This window comes from Lycium ferocissimum, chromosome 4, assembly GCF_029784015.1.
Source record: "Lycium ferocissimum isolate CSIRO_LF1 chromosome 4, AGI_CSIRO_Lferr_CH_V1, whole genome shotgun sequence".
In the NCBI taxonomy this organism is placed as follows: domain Eukaryota; kingdom Viridiplantae; phylum Streptophyta; class Magnoliopsida; order Solanales; family Solanaceae; genus Lycium; species Lycium ferocissimum.
Genome location: NC_081345.1, coordinates 66,186,277 through 66,201,271, shown reverse-complemented (window position 1 = coordinate 66,201,271; position 14,995 = coordinate 66,186,277). Strand labels below are relative to the sequence as shown.

Here is a 14,995-nt window from a genome sequence, read left to right as displayed (position 1 = left end):
CATGGTAGAGAAGAAAAACGGCGCACGGACCGTACTCGAAGCTTTGGGACTGTGTCCCCAAAGCAAGGGTAATGCCGCGCGTATTTCAACGAGAACACCGAAAAAACCTAATTCGGCTCACGTAAGATAGCCAAAGTACGGTTGAGCAATCGACATGATATATTTGCTCACATTCCGGGCGAAGGTCATAATTTGCGAACATTCTATGGTCTTAATAAGAGGCGGTAGAGTGAAAGATTCGGTGTGTGAAATTCCATTGTATTCGAGGAGTCAAGGATTTACGGGAATTTCGGATCGAAGAAAGGCAGATCAAAATATGGTGCGGAAAAACCAAAATCGATATGAATGGAAGATGCCTCTGGAACTCCTTTTTCTTGGTAAGGATAGGTACGAAGTCACTCAACTGAATATTCCTTCCCAAAATGGATTGTGCTTTTTGTGTGGAAGAGTGGAACTTTGCCAAGTGGCAATAGACTATTAGTTCTTTTTTTTTATTTAATAAAAATACTACTCCTAATTTAAAAAAGCAAGATTAAAAATACTTAGTTAATCGATACTCTTTTATTACAATCTTTAACTTGGAAATTAACTAAAATAGATAAAAAGTATTTTTTGGCAATTTTTCTTTCTTTTGTCACAAATGAAAACAAAACTTATATTCTAAAAATGAGACTTTTTTTTTTCAGTTGTCAAATTCTCTAATAAAAAACTATTAAAAAAGAAATAAAAAGTTAAAAATGTCCAAGATTAGACTAAAAAGGAAAATTAATCAATAAGATAGTGAAAACGTCTCGGGAGGGTCAAAAATCACGTGTCTACACATGTTACTAAGGCTGCAAACGGCTTAATGTGAGCTCAAGGAGGAGCAAATATTACAAGTATAAAGGATGAAATTCTACTGTATTAGCATGAGGATAGCATGAGTATGATATTTGGAATTCGTACAATATGATTGGAATGATACGTTAAAAGATATATAGCCTCATAAAGTAAGCTGAGGTGGGGCCCATATGATGGGGTTTTTATAAAGGACATATGACAAGTTATATGTACAATATATGTGAAGTTAAATACAACTCAAGAAGGACCCTTGAGCCAAATCCAAGTGTAAGCCCTCCAAAAAGATGTTTTTAAGTTACATTTTCAGGTGATCTGACTTCGGGAGGCCATGACCCCATCATTATTTGGGCATTTGGGAAAACTCTAAATATGAAAGTTGTAGATAATTGAATCAGCTTTTCAACCATAGGTTGTGGAAATTTATTCGATAACGGAATCAAGAGATATGATTGTTTTACTGAATAAAGGCACTGGCTGCGAGTAGAGAGCCTGACACGTGGGGGACACGTGGCAGGACCACTCCACCGCCCTTGGTCACTATAAATAGACTACAAACATGTCATAAAAAGCATGATAATATGATACAAGGCTCAACAAGTTTATGGAAGGTTACAGAGAGAGGGACGAGAGGTTAGAGAGAGAAAGTGAGGGTTTGAACAAGTTCGAGGCCCCAAATCCCGAGGCTCGTGAAGAGTGAAGTGAAGAACAAGTTGTTGTCATCATTTTGAACCAAAAATTGTCTTTGGATGGTGTTGATTTCGTGGTTATGGACTACATAAGGTATGTTTAAGTTGTCTATGATGTTATTTACATGTTTATTGATAGATTTGGCGGATTAGAATGTTGGAAATGTTGATGTAATTGTCGTATATGTTGTATTAAGGCGTTGGGACTTAGGTGTTGATTTGGATGGATTCTTTGGTGGATTTAGTTAGATTATTGTGGATAATTGTGAGGTATTGTTGTTAATGTTGATATTGATGGTTTGTTAGCTGAATTGAGGTATTGGGATTGTTCAGAATAGAAAGAAAATGTTGTCTAAATGTCGATAAAATATCAATTAGTTAAGAACTAAGTTATAAAGTATGGTATGAGTTGATAGTCTGTATATTTGGTATTGATAACAGATTGATAACGTTCGAGGCTCGAATAATGGTTAGCTGGAAAGCGGTAAAGGTATGTAAGGCAAACCTTTCTTCCTTTGGCATGATTCTTGTTGTTATTCATTCTATATGTACCCCATATGATCCCATTCTTAGACGAGTAATGTCTAAATGTTTCTTGTGATGGCTCATTGATATTGTACTCCTATTGCATTCGAACGGAACACCCATAAGGTGCCAAGTTGAGTTGTGTATATGGTTTTACTAATGATTTCGAGAAAATGAGTTTTATACTAAAGGAAACATAAAGTTTGATTTTCAAAACCACTGCGAAGGGGGTGCGAGATTTTACTACTTCATTTCATTTACGATTTTGTTTACATTCCATAAGTATCATTCCTTTGTATTGATATGATCATTTATTCTTTGGGTAGGGCAATAAGATGAAATTGAGTAGAATATAAGTAGTAAGAATTTCATAACAATTCTACCCTCAAACCTAGAAGTATGTCCTCCTAAGTCTAGTGAGATACAAATTTAATAACTTCTTATGAAAGACTAAGGCTAATAACTGGATTGTGATGAATTGATTAGTGACTTATGCTATGAATTGAAATTGATATTTGTGGATTGATTTTGTGTTGATATGATGGTGATATTAAGCCGGAAGCGGCTGCCCGAAGGGGCCATCATTATTATGCCGGAAGCGGCCGTCCGAAGGGACTATTGTGATACTAGCTGGAAGCGGCTGTTCGAAGGGACCATTTCGTTAACATGTCGGAAGCGGCATGTGTGTTGGATTGCATTATTTACTTAAAGATTATTTTGAGACTTCGTGTGCACATTTATGTTTCTTCCGGCGAAAATTTCACAGTACCGAGTTAGATTGTGATTTCTTCTCTCTAAGTCAAATTATGATTATGATTTGTTACCACCTTACATACTCGGTACATTGTCCGTCTTGACGTCCTTTTGCACGGGCCCAGCTGCGCTCATGCCCGCGGCCCCCATTGTTTGCGCGAGTTAAGTGTATAGCTAGAATGCTTGAACGTCGATTTGGGATTGGCAAGTTCCACCTCGGTCTGGAGCCGTGCCGAGTCATATATAGATATGTATGATTATGGGTATGTCGAGCCTTCCGTCCCCCGACTCATAATGTTCAGTTTACTTCTTAGAGACTTCTACAGACAGTGTCCTGTGGTATGTTTGTCGAGATGTCGACAAAGTGATGTCACTTGAGTCATTTGTGGATTTTAAAAGAGTATGTATTTTAGATGATTTCAATTGGTTTAAAGTACTTATTTGAACGAAATTTTTCATAATCGTTATAAAGATAATGATTTCTATTTGAAAAAGTTTTATGTTCTTATAAGTTTTTGAAATGACAGGTTTGATAGAGTGAATATCTAAGGATTCGCTCGATTCTGATGAGAGTCGGGTGCCCGTCATGCCCTACCACTGTTAGGGTGTGACATTGTATCCCAGATTATCAACACCCATCAAGTTCACCAACCAAAACCCAAACAAAATCCAAACTTTGATTTACAAATCCGGTATTTCTAAGCATATTTATTTGAAATTCTAGTTCTACTACCTATCTGCAAGTTGAAGGGAACGATTTCTTACCTTTTGTTGGAGGTCCGAACGAGAATAGTGTTGATTCAGTGGTTGCCCTTTAAAATCCTTTTCTTCCTTTTGAGAGAGAGTTGCGAGGTTGTAGTGTTGGTTTTGTGGTAAAGGATGAACTATGGGAGTAATGGGAGGATTTTATTCGAGTTTTATGAGAACTGGGAAGCTGAAGTGGAGAGGGATTTTGGAGAAATTTTCGGATTTGAATAATAGGAGTGAGAACTGAAGAAGCTAAGTGCCCTTTATATATTTTTTTTTTATTTAGCAGTGACCGCCGTATCATCGTCTTAAGTCTATGTGCGGGGTAGCACGCGGGTCCTCAAGAAAGCCGAAGCGGTCTCCTCCTAAATCATCATTCCGTCACAGCGGCCCCCTTAGCGCCCTAAGGACACCGCTCCAGCGCACTTCTAACCGTTGTAGCGGCCTTGACCAGAATGTTGTTATTTTATTATATTGTTCATCTCAAGTACCTCGAGCCTTATACCCCGCCCATGTGGCCCCAGGTGGGCCAAGAGTAGTGGACTACTCGATATTTCTCTTCTTGCTTTTTGAGTTTACTTTTAAGGTTACTTCGTGACACACGTACGATCCAACGGTCCCTATTCGTTCGCAACGAGAATTTGTCGTGTGTCCCTGATATATCTGTGGTTGGTAGACGTTTGATTTCTTTCACAAAACTCGATTCCTTGAGTTGTTACCCTTCCAAATTCCTTCGTGAAATAATAGTCGAGCCATCTCAGATTATAAACTGCCAGAGTAAATTTCGCGTATGATGATCCTTACTGATAAAGTTCGGACGGGAGTGTTAATGTAATTTTTGATATATTGCTAAGTCGAGTGTTACTTCCTTCACGCCTTTTTTTACTCCAGTTGATTTAAAGAAATACTTCACATTTTATGGCTGGCACAGATTTCTGCAAAATAAGCGATTCCAAATCACTCGAGGAATTTTCATCTACTTTACTGATCTAATTTCATACGTTGCAGTACATATTTCTCTATTACTGACACAAATAATAAATACCTTAACTCTTGCAAGTTCGACTGCTAAGTCCATTTCATGCGCATACCATTCCTTGTGCCTTTACCCTCCCTCGCCGTTCGAGGACGAACAGTTGTTAATTGGTATCTGATGTAACGACCCGTTTCGTCGTTACTGTGACTTCCTGGAAATTCGCAACTTTGACCCTCTTAAAACCCCTGTCAGTTCGTTGAGCTCCAAAATTCCTAACTTGATCGGACCAGTCGTACGAATTATTTGTGAAACATCGGATTAGGCCACGGGTTAGATCATACGATCATAGCGATTTGCCGCCCCAGCCGGTGCCACGGCGCGGGAAGCTTCGCTAGCCAAGCGGAGATGCAGAATCATTAAAGGACCGCCACAGTGACCGCTAGACCTCCACAGTGGTTGACAGGCAGTTATTTCCCTATTTAAAGATCATTTATTGACTTGACCTAACATTCAAATAAAGAATCGGCGGTTAAGGTCATTAAGAGCAATTTCGAGCCCTAGAGACTTAAATGTTGGGAACGTAACTCATTAAATCCCTCATTTCATCTTCCTTTAATTCCCTCTTTCTTCTTGCACCATTTATGATTATAGTAGAGCATTAATGAGGGTTTTTTCTCTCATCTTATCGACCTTTGGGTAAATGTGGTAATGATTAACCTAGAACCATTAGTAACTTCAAGATAGCTCTTTTATGGCAAACCTGGACTAAACAGCAAGTCCTAAACGTAAATCTTCTATTTCTTAAATGGGTTAATTGTTAGAGGCTATTAATGTCTTATGCTAATTAGTAAGGTAAGTTTAGCTTAGGTAAACTTCCATAAAAGAAGTGTAATAGCATAATCAAGAATCTAGATTGATTATTCTAGAAATGATGATTTTACCCCTATGACGCTGAATTCCTCAATCATTGCTTACTTGAATGTATCCATCGTTCCTAAATCTCTCGGATCTACGAGTTCACTACAAAGATGGAATCCAAGTGGATGTTCGCGCACTTGTTCAGCCTCGAGGTAGGTTATGATTTTCTTTCTTTAGCAGACTCCGGTTAGACATACATCTACGTGTATTAGATGAAACGAAGAATCCATGTTTAGGATTTCGGAGATTGGGATGGAAATCTTAGGTTGGTACTATTATGTGATTTATGTGTTCGGGCTTGGGGCCTGTAGGCTTTCTCTCTAGGTTCAGATGTTGGCGGTTCTTTGTGTATTAGTGGACTGTATGTGACCTGGGAGACTAGTTGTATGGCACTTGACTTATTACGTTCTGTTGATGAGGATTTTCCGCATGACTTGCATAATCAGGTTATATGTTATTAATATTGAATCATAACTTAGTACTGAAGATGATAAACGAGTTAATGGAACATGGAATGATTCTAGACTAATGCGTAGTGGTTGACCTTATGAGTTAGAAAGCGAATTTATCATATGTTGATGTCGTAAGGAAGTAAAGGAGTGATGTGATGTTGTTGTGTGTTATTGTCCTTCTTTGGGTATTGGTGGCTAGTGGTATATCTTTTGTTGTTATTATAGCTGTTATATCTCGTAAGTTCGCACATTCGGATAATTTGAAATCGTTGCGACGAGCCAAGGACAAGGCTACATTTTGACCTTGTTAGAATTAGATGAGTTGGATATGAAAGTGTTAATGTGGAAATATTAGGAAAGGTTAGGGGTAAAAATGGAAATTAAGTAAAATGGCTTATGGAAATATCGAGCAAGGCTAAGGAGCAAAATTGAATTGGAAAATTTGGGACCAAAAGTGCAATATTTGAAAATGGGAAATTCATGAAAAGTGGCCATGTTGGCCAAGTGAGCTGAAATGGACCCCACACATTTAGTGGCCAAATTAGATTGGTCCAACCCATGTGTGGGCCATAGGACACTTGGATCATTAGTATATGTATACAAAGATGACTAAATAAGTCATCTTTCTCATTTGAAGACTTAGAAAAAAAAATCTAGAAGCATGGAGAAAAAGGAGGAGGCCATTCGGCCATAGAGAAAAAAAAAATTTGGAGCTTTCAATTTTTGATCCAAAAAAATACTTTCTTCATGTATTCCTACCAATTCAAGGGTCCTCTTTAACATGGTACAATTGTTGGAGCAAGAAAACCACTCTTTGTTGCAAAATCACAACCCTAGCCAAGTGAAGAAGGTGAGTTTTAATTCTCTTTTTATATGTTATTGAAGGTTTGTGTATGTTGTAGTATATTGAAATAGATGGAATTCATGAAAATATGGAGGTTTGCATGGTGTGGCCGTGTGTGTGCATATGTTGTGTAGGCAAGATTAGTTAATTTTTATGTAGCATTCTAGTTGTGATTGTGGTGAATTCTATGTTGGAAATGGAAGTGTGATGAATTTAGTTGAAGTTGTAGGTGATGGAAGGTGGCCGTATATATGTGTGTGTGGTGTGAGAAATATGAATTAAGTTCTATGTAATAACTTAGTTGTTATTGATATGTATATTACGATGCAAACGAGAATATGACGATTCTAGTGAAGTTGTAATTGTTGGAAAGTTGTTGTAGGAGTTAATGTGAATTGAATGTAGACTTCTTGCAACGATGGAAAGTAACATTGTTAATATGTGGATTATTGGTGTAAATTATGAATTTGGAAGAGAAGAATGTGTGTTGGGTTGTTCTCAGGTTTGGGATGATTTTGGGGTAAGATTGGAGCATTGTTGGATTGTTTGAAATATTGTGTGACTTGCTTGAAATGTCCTCGAATATTGTTGGTATGAGTTCGGACTAGTATTTGAATATAGAAACGATAATGTTGGGTTGAATACAAATGGCTAACTTGAATATAATGAATGTTGTCGACTTATGTGGAAAAGAGTATTTGATGTTAGAATGTGTTTTGAATTGGACATTGATGTTGTTGGTGTTGTTGTTGATTTGGCGAGTTAAATTCTCGGGGATGTTGTATTTATAGGGGAAATCTTTGTCAAAATTTCTATAGACAAGCATTCCTTCCAACTTGCATTCTTAAGGCTTACAAATGACATTTGGTAATTGTGACCAATTGCGGATTTTGGAGAAACGGGAATTGAGTTTAGGCAAGTGTAAGAAGCAATTAAGGTATGCTAAGCTTGCTTTTCCTTCTCTTGGCATGTCCTAGGTATGTTAGGCCAAAATTTGGGCTTTGGGGATGTTCTACTCCTCGGAATCCGAGCCTCAATGTGACCTTTTTTCATTCAAGAGAATTGAATTGAAAATGTCGGTTTTGTTGAAAAACATACCCAAACATTCGTAGTTTGCCCAAATGATATTAGAGGGCCTAGAGTCCTTTGTATATGACCTCGTAAGACCTAACGACCATAGTTTGGGTTACGCCGCCTCAATTTGACCGAGGTGGGGCCCGCACATTTCGAGATCTCCCTACGTCGCTCGGTTTGGTATAATTGTGTGATTTTGAAAAGAGAACTTTTGATCATCGCTCCGATTACTATAAAATAGTTATTTTAACTACTTCATTGCGTTTGATAATACATTTTGACACATAAAAACGATTTCAGAAGGTTGTAACTTTTGTATACTAATTCGATAAATCAAACTTGTTTCTGCACTTTCCGATGTTAGTAAATATATTTGGTCATCGGATTTTGGAAGGTAACTTAATTATTTATTTGCTCATATGCATGTGATTTTGATACGTGATTATGATTTCTGGAGTTCGGTTTGATATGTTTTCGAGTAATGTTCGGAAAAGAACCTGATTTGACTATTGTCTTGGTTTTGAAATAATGGCTTGCTTTGGTTGTTCTGTTGAGTTTGTAACAAAAAAAAAATTATATGCGTATGGCTACTTACGATTACGCTCGTGTATTTCGTTATTACCTCTTTCGCGAGTCCGGCCGGTATGTGCGATATTGCTTATTTGGATACTTGACCGCGGTATGTGTGATGTTGCCTTTGGATACTTGACCGCGATATGTGTGATATTGACCATTTGGATAATTGGCCGCGGTATGTGTATATGTGTATATGTGGTATGTGCCATTGGATTCTTAAAGCCGCGGTGTATGTGTGTGTGATATGATATGTGATTCGGACGTCGGGATTATGACGATCGGTTAATGTCAGCTCATATAAATTGTTCTATTTTCTACATACATGAGACAGAGGCGTTGTACAAAAGAAAGCTAAGCATTTTGGTATTCCGATTATTTTATTTGCCTTCTGTACCCCTTATGTATGATTTGTACTTCAGATGCAAGTACTTTGGTATTCCAAATTTTTATGTTCATCTTCCGCACTCCCTACTTCGGTTATGACTATGTTATTTGTGTTCTCTGCTTTGCATACTCGGTACATATTCCGTACTGACCCCCTTTCTTCGGGGGCTGCGTTTCATGCCCGCAGGTACAGACGCACCATTTGGTGACCCACCAATCTAGGACACCTTTATCTGCTGTTGGAGTGCTCATCATTCGAGCCGTATTTTGGTATACACTCTTCGGTGTACATATTTGTTTGTTCGGGGGTACGGCGGGGCCACTCGTCCCGTCATATGATTTGTCTTTCTGTTTAGAGGTCTGTGGATATATACGTGTGGGTTGTGCCCAGTCTGTTCGGTTAGACTTGTATGATATGTGTTTTGGGGCGATTATGTTCGCCATGGCAGCCTTGTCGGCTTGCATATATATAAATGTCGATCTGTTGGCCCTGTGTGGCCTTTGTTGGTATTTACGCGTGCGGGTTATTTTGGATAGTCGAAAAACAAAGAAAACTTCTATGAAATTTTTACGGAAATAATATAAGTTTGAAACATAGCCTTCCGGCCGATATATCGTGTTTGTGTTTGCAATAGTTTGACACTATATGTGATATTTGTATACGTGTAGATCATTTGATGTGATTCCGTTGAATATGTGTGTTCGGGTGCCCAGTTCGGGCGCTAGTCGCGGCCTACGGGGTTGGGTCGTGACAATAGCACCTTACTTGTTCTTTGTTATGGGACAAGGATAGATCAGATTCTATTATGGTTCATTGTGTAGCCTTTTTAATTGATATTGTTGGTGCGCCCATGTGTGGTACTGCTGATATTGATTTGTTTATTGAATTGAACTCATACATTTGGACGCATTCTTATCCTTTATGATATACTGTTGATACATTGATAATATACAAGGAAATACTGTTATGAGCTAGGCTCAGTTGGATGATAGTGACGTAAGGACCGATGTCAGATGTTTATCCCAGAATCGAGGCATGAGTGCTGGTAGTGATTGCCAAGGTCTTTTTCGGAATCGTGAGGGTACATGGACTTTGTGGGTCCCCCATAGGTTGTGCTACCGAGAGGTGATGTTCCATCATCGGACTACATGTGTACGGTGCATATGCATTGCATCCACACTTCATACATTACTGCATTGCATTGTATCATTTGGCTTCCTGTGATATTCCTGTGAATTATTGTGGTACCTTTGTGATATGCGGATTGGATTGGATATATTGAGACTTGGCACAGTTGGGTTTAGATACTATAACATAAGTGATGACTTGTGGTGATTTATTGTGATGTACTGGATCATATTAAGCACTAGTTAGGATTATTTGCTATAAATATAGGTTGTAATCTTGGATTGGGAAGGCATGGTGTTAGGTGACCATAAAATGAAGGTGTATGAGAGTGCTAGGCTGGATGAGTAATGAACACTAGAATGACGAGAGAACTTTCCTTCAAACATGAGCGAATTATTGTAATGATAGTTGACGAGTGATTCTTGTGCTTTGTTGCCTAATCTATGTTATATGAGTTATAAAGTGAGGGTTAATGTAATTAGTAAATAAATCCCTGAGGATGAGTTAATAAAAATACGAATCTTTATTTGTTGGGACGAACGGTAGGTAATGTGTACCGTTGACCTAGCTTACCTATCATGCTTATTTGTGAATTCTATTTTCGTTATGTTTTTCTAACCATTGTAGGCCTATGATGCTTACCAGTACGAGTGTTGTACTGATACTACTCTTGGTACATCCCTTTTGGGGTGTAGAGTTTTTTAGGATATTGGTTGATTGGAGTTTTTCCGGAAGACGCACGGTGCCTATCTTGAAGACCTCCATCATCCTCATTTCGAGATGGAGGTTGAATCTTAGATTTATTGTTGTATTCTGTATTCAAATCTTAGTCGCTCTTGTACTAGTCTAGACCAGGTCTTGGGAAAAAGGAGTTTGTGTATTTATTAAATTCTTGTAAACACTTTTATATATATATATATATATATATATATATATATATATATATATGGGCTAACTTCTATTTTGATTACATTATATCTCGAAGGATAAATGAATTTCGTTCCTTATTGGTTTATGAAATTGTGTTGGGTTAAGAGTTCGCCAGCGTGATTCTAAAATGGGTCATGACACAGCAGAGGCTATACTTGTGGTCAAGTGGATGCTGCTTTGGCTTCTTGTGTGCCTTATCTTACTCGGTGTGTGAATTACATTTTGTGGCGTAGTCCAAAACATCTCCACTATGTGTGTTTATTTTGGCTGATTTAAGTAAATGTCCATTTTAGATTATCATTTAGATTTTGTTTCTATTTTTAAAGTTGTGCAAATATAATTTTTGAAACATAATGTATCTCACTAGGTAATGTTAGACTCCGATTTAGTGTTTGCTTGCTCAACTTTATGGACAAAATATTAGGCTATCATTTAAAGTTTGCAATAACTTACAAAAATTTAGATCGTGGTCGAACATTTACTTATGAGATTTTTAATTTGTTTGAATGGATCTTTGTGATCTAAAATGTCCATAATTGTGAATAATAAAATATTATGATTTATTAACAACTTTACCAAAAAAGAATAACATGCGAAAATTTATGATTTATTTTATGGGGCCTATCCCTATTTTGTTATACAGATGACTTTGGTGTAATTTAGGATTCTTTGCACCGTACTATCTTGGGCAATTCGCCCTTCTTTTGGGGTGGTCTTTAAATTTTGCCCCTCATATTTGAAATCTTTAAATTTTGCCCTTCGGCTAAAATTTATGGGTTCCAGGTTCGAACCCCCACACAGTCAAAATTTTAAAAAAAATTCGCAAGGCAGAGTTTAAATTTCGCTATGTCCCCACCGGCGTACACTTGTGAAGGAATTACCAAAGTTATGCCGGATCCGGCATACTTATGCCTTATGGGCAGACTTGGCATAAGTATCGGTCCGGCATAACTTTAGTAATTCCTTCACAAGTTTATCTGGATCCGGCATAAAGTTTGCCCATAAGTATGCCTGACCGGCATAAACTTGCTAGGAATTACCAAAGTTATACAAGACCGGCATACTTATGCCCAGAAATCTGCCCATAAGGCATGAGTATCGGGTCCCGAATAAATTTGGTAATTTCTTAACAAGTGTATGCGGTCAGAGCATACACGCGACCCAAAACCTTGCCTTGCATTTTTTTTTTTTTAATTTATGTTTGGCGGGGTTCAAACCGAGAACCTCATGATTTGCGTGAGCAATTTCGAGTTGCAATGCGAAGGGCAAAAATTAAAGACTGACAATATGAGGCATAATTTAAAGACCACAAATATGAGGGCAAAATTTAAAGACCACCCCAAAAGAAGGGCAATCCGCGCAAAAAAGTGTACTATCTTTCCCGACTCCAATCTTTGGATTATTTAATGGGAAACTTACACAAATAGCTATCTTTTAATAGCTTCTAACTAGCTATAGCTACAAGTTAAAGATTTACAATTCGTAGCTGCTTTTGCCTGTATTTCAGTTGTATCTCGCATTTTTGAAATACAGTGAAATACAAAACACGTTAGAGTAAATTTAGGTTCAATTTTTGGAACATATTTAAAAAAAAAAAAAAAATTGAGAGAAAAAATAGGCTATATTTTTGGAACATAATATTCTTTTCCTATTTAAATAGTAAGTCAAATTAAATCAACCATATTTCACACAAATCACTGAAGAATAAAATCAGGCCCTATTTATGGAACAGTTTTTTAAAAAACAAATATGGGATTCAATTTAAAACTTCCCATAAATCACGCATAACGGTTGTTCTTCCATAAAAGCTTACGAATCTCTCTCAACTTTTATCACAATCAAAACTTTTTTAATTCAAAAACCACTAAAGATCTAAAAACTTCAAAATACAGAAAAATATACACTGAAATATAATGAAATATAGTTGATTGTTTAAGAAATATAAAGTTGTAGTATGCGTATATACAATGGAATACAATGAAATATATCATAAACTGTTTCATAAATTAGAAATACAAAATGCAGAAATACATTGAAATACAGCGAAATACAAAAGTTGTGAAAACAAAGTGTAGTAAAAATAGGCTCTATATTTGGAACATTCACTATATTTACACCAAAAAAATATAAATACATTGAAATACAGCGAAATAATATACTGAAATACACTGAAATATACTGAAAATTAGATATATTATTTGTTAATACACAGAAATACACAAAAATATACTGAATTATACTGAAACATTTTATCAAATACTTGGTGGGCATGAAGCTCCACAACTCTCATCAATGTTGTTCTCATGGGCAAGAAGCGAGTTGTCTCAGATTGCTACAAAAATGACGTTATCCGAAGATTGCCTTACATTTGAGGCTGGAGCTACAAGAAGAAGTGGTGGCATATCATAGCAGTCAGATCCAATCTAGAAAGTCCTTGACATCTGCTCAAGCCAAGTTTTTGCAGCTTCAAATTCCAGATGAAGCTTTGTCCTTACTTTTGGGTATGGGCTACAAAGAACGAGATACCAGGAGAGCGTTGCACATGAACAATCAAGTAGTAGAAAGTGCTGTTGATTTTCAGAGATAATGAACAAAGACTTTCAATTGAAGGATTCTTCTGATTTGCAAGAGAAAATGAGATTTTCGACCATGGCTCTTTACAAACTCAAGTAGGATTTTCGACCATGGCTCGTGCTGCTACTCCCAAGTTGTAGGATTCTTAGTTTGTAAGAAGAAAATGGGATCTAGGGTAGGTAATGGAACGAGAGAGAGAAGAGAGAGGTGAGGAGAAAATAAATTTGGTAGGTGAGAAAAAATCAATTTAAAAGACTAGGAGATGGAACGGAGAGAGAAAGAGGGGTGAGGGAGAAAATAGATTTGATAGGTGAGAGAAAAATATTTGAAAAAAAAAAAAATTATGGGTAAGTGGGAGAGAGGTATCTTATTTTTAGGGAAATACACTGCAGTTACAAAAACAAGTTATGGATGGTAATTTGATAAATAATTAAGCTACCAAAAATAATTTTAAAAAAAGGTAGCTATTACTAATAAATAAGTCTTAGAGATAGTTATGAGCTGTAAATTTTCTTTATTTTTTCCCCGTTAAGTCAGTGCGCTTCGCGTTTCAAAACTAATATTGGTTGCATTTTTCTTTCTCCAGACAAATTTAGCCCACTAAGTTTTAAAACAAAATTTCAATAGTGGCCTCTTATGATTTTTTTTTTTTAATACCTATTTCATTCTTTAAATTATGTCCCTATTAGTTTAGTGGACCAACTTTCGCTTTTTAAAAAGGTTGTGTGAGTTTTAAGATAAATTCAACTCACTCAGGGGTATACTGGAATGGACAAATCCAACCACCGTTAATCAAGTATCTCAAATTTAAGTCTTAGGAATGCAGAAACCCCTAGATAGGGATTGTGTCCCGTTTAATCGATCTTAGCCGACGCAAATCTGAATTAGTCAGGTCAGGTCAGTAAGTTCCGAATACCAGATAACTATATTAAAATGGATGTTTTTCTCTCTGTATTTTCTAATTATTATCCTCTATCTAATTAAAAACCTTAATTAAATTTTTTTTTATGGATGTTGTTACAAGGTGGTGAGCCAGGAGCAGCCTGTTGCAGTGGGGTGAAAAGATTGAAAGGAATGGCAGCAACTACAGATGAAAGAAGGACAGCTTGTAACTGTGTTAAGGCTGCTGCCAACCGCTACTCAAACATTAAAGATGACGCTACTCAAGCTCTCGCTTCCAAATGTGGTGTCACCATGGATGTCCCTTCTCCAGGACCATCAACTGTGATACGTAAGCCCTTTAATTAACCCTATAGATCAGTTTTTTTCCAACACAATCAGTTTAACTAAAAGATAATTACATGTCGCTTTTGATAATAAGTGAAATTAGTAATCTGAAAAATAAAATTAACTGATTAAATTACACGGAGAGTATAAAAATTTGTTACATTGTCGATATATATAAGTTACTCCCTGCGTTTTAATTTTTTTTGCCTTAATTTGATTCATCACGGAATTTAAGAAAATAATAATAAAAAAAAAAAGATTTTTGAATCTTGTGATATTATTTGAAGATGTCTATAACGCACTAAAATAATTTTTGAATCTTGTTGTCTTGGAAATATGTCACGTAGGATGTTGGGTGTA

At 36.7% G+C, this 14,995-nt stretch overlaps 2 pseudogenes; both read left to right on the top strand.

Annotated features, from left to right (window-relative positions):
- Window positions 1-377, top strand: LOC132054283 (small ribosomal subunit protein uS12m-like; annotated as a pseudogene).
- A 5,675-nt stretch (window positions 378-6,052) lies between these two features.
- Window positions 6,053-14,643, top strand: LOC132054282 (non-specific lipid-transfer protein 1-like; annotated as a pseudogene).
- Window positions 14,644-14,995: the final 352 nt, after the last annotated feature.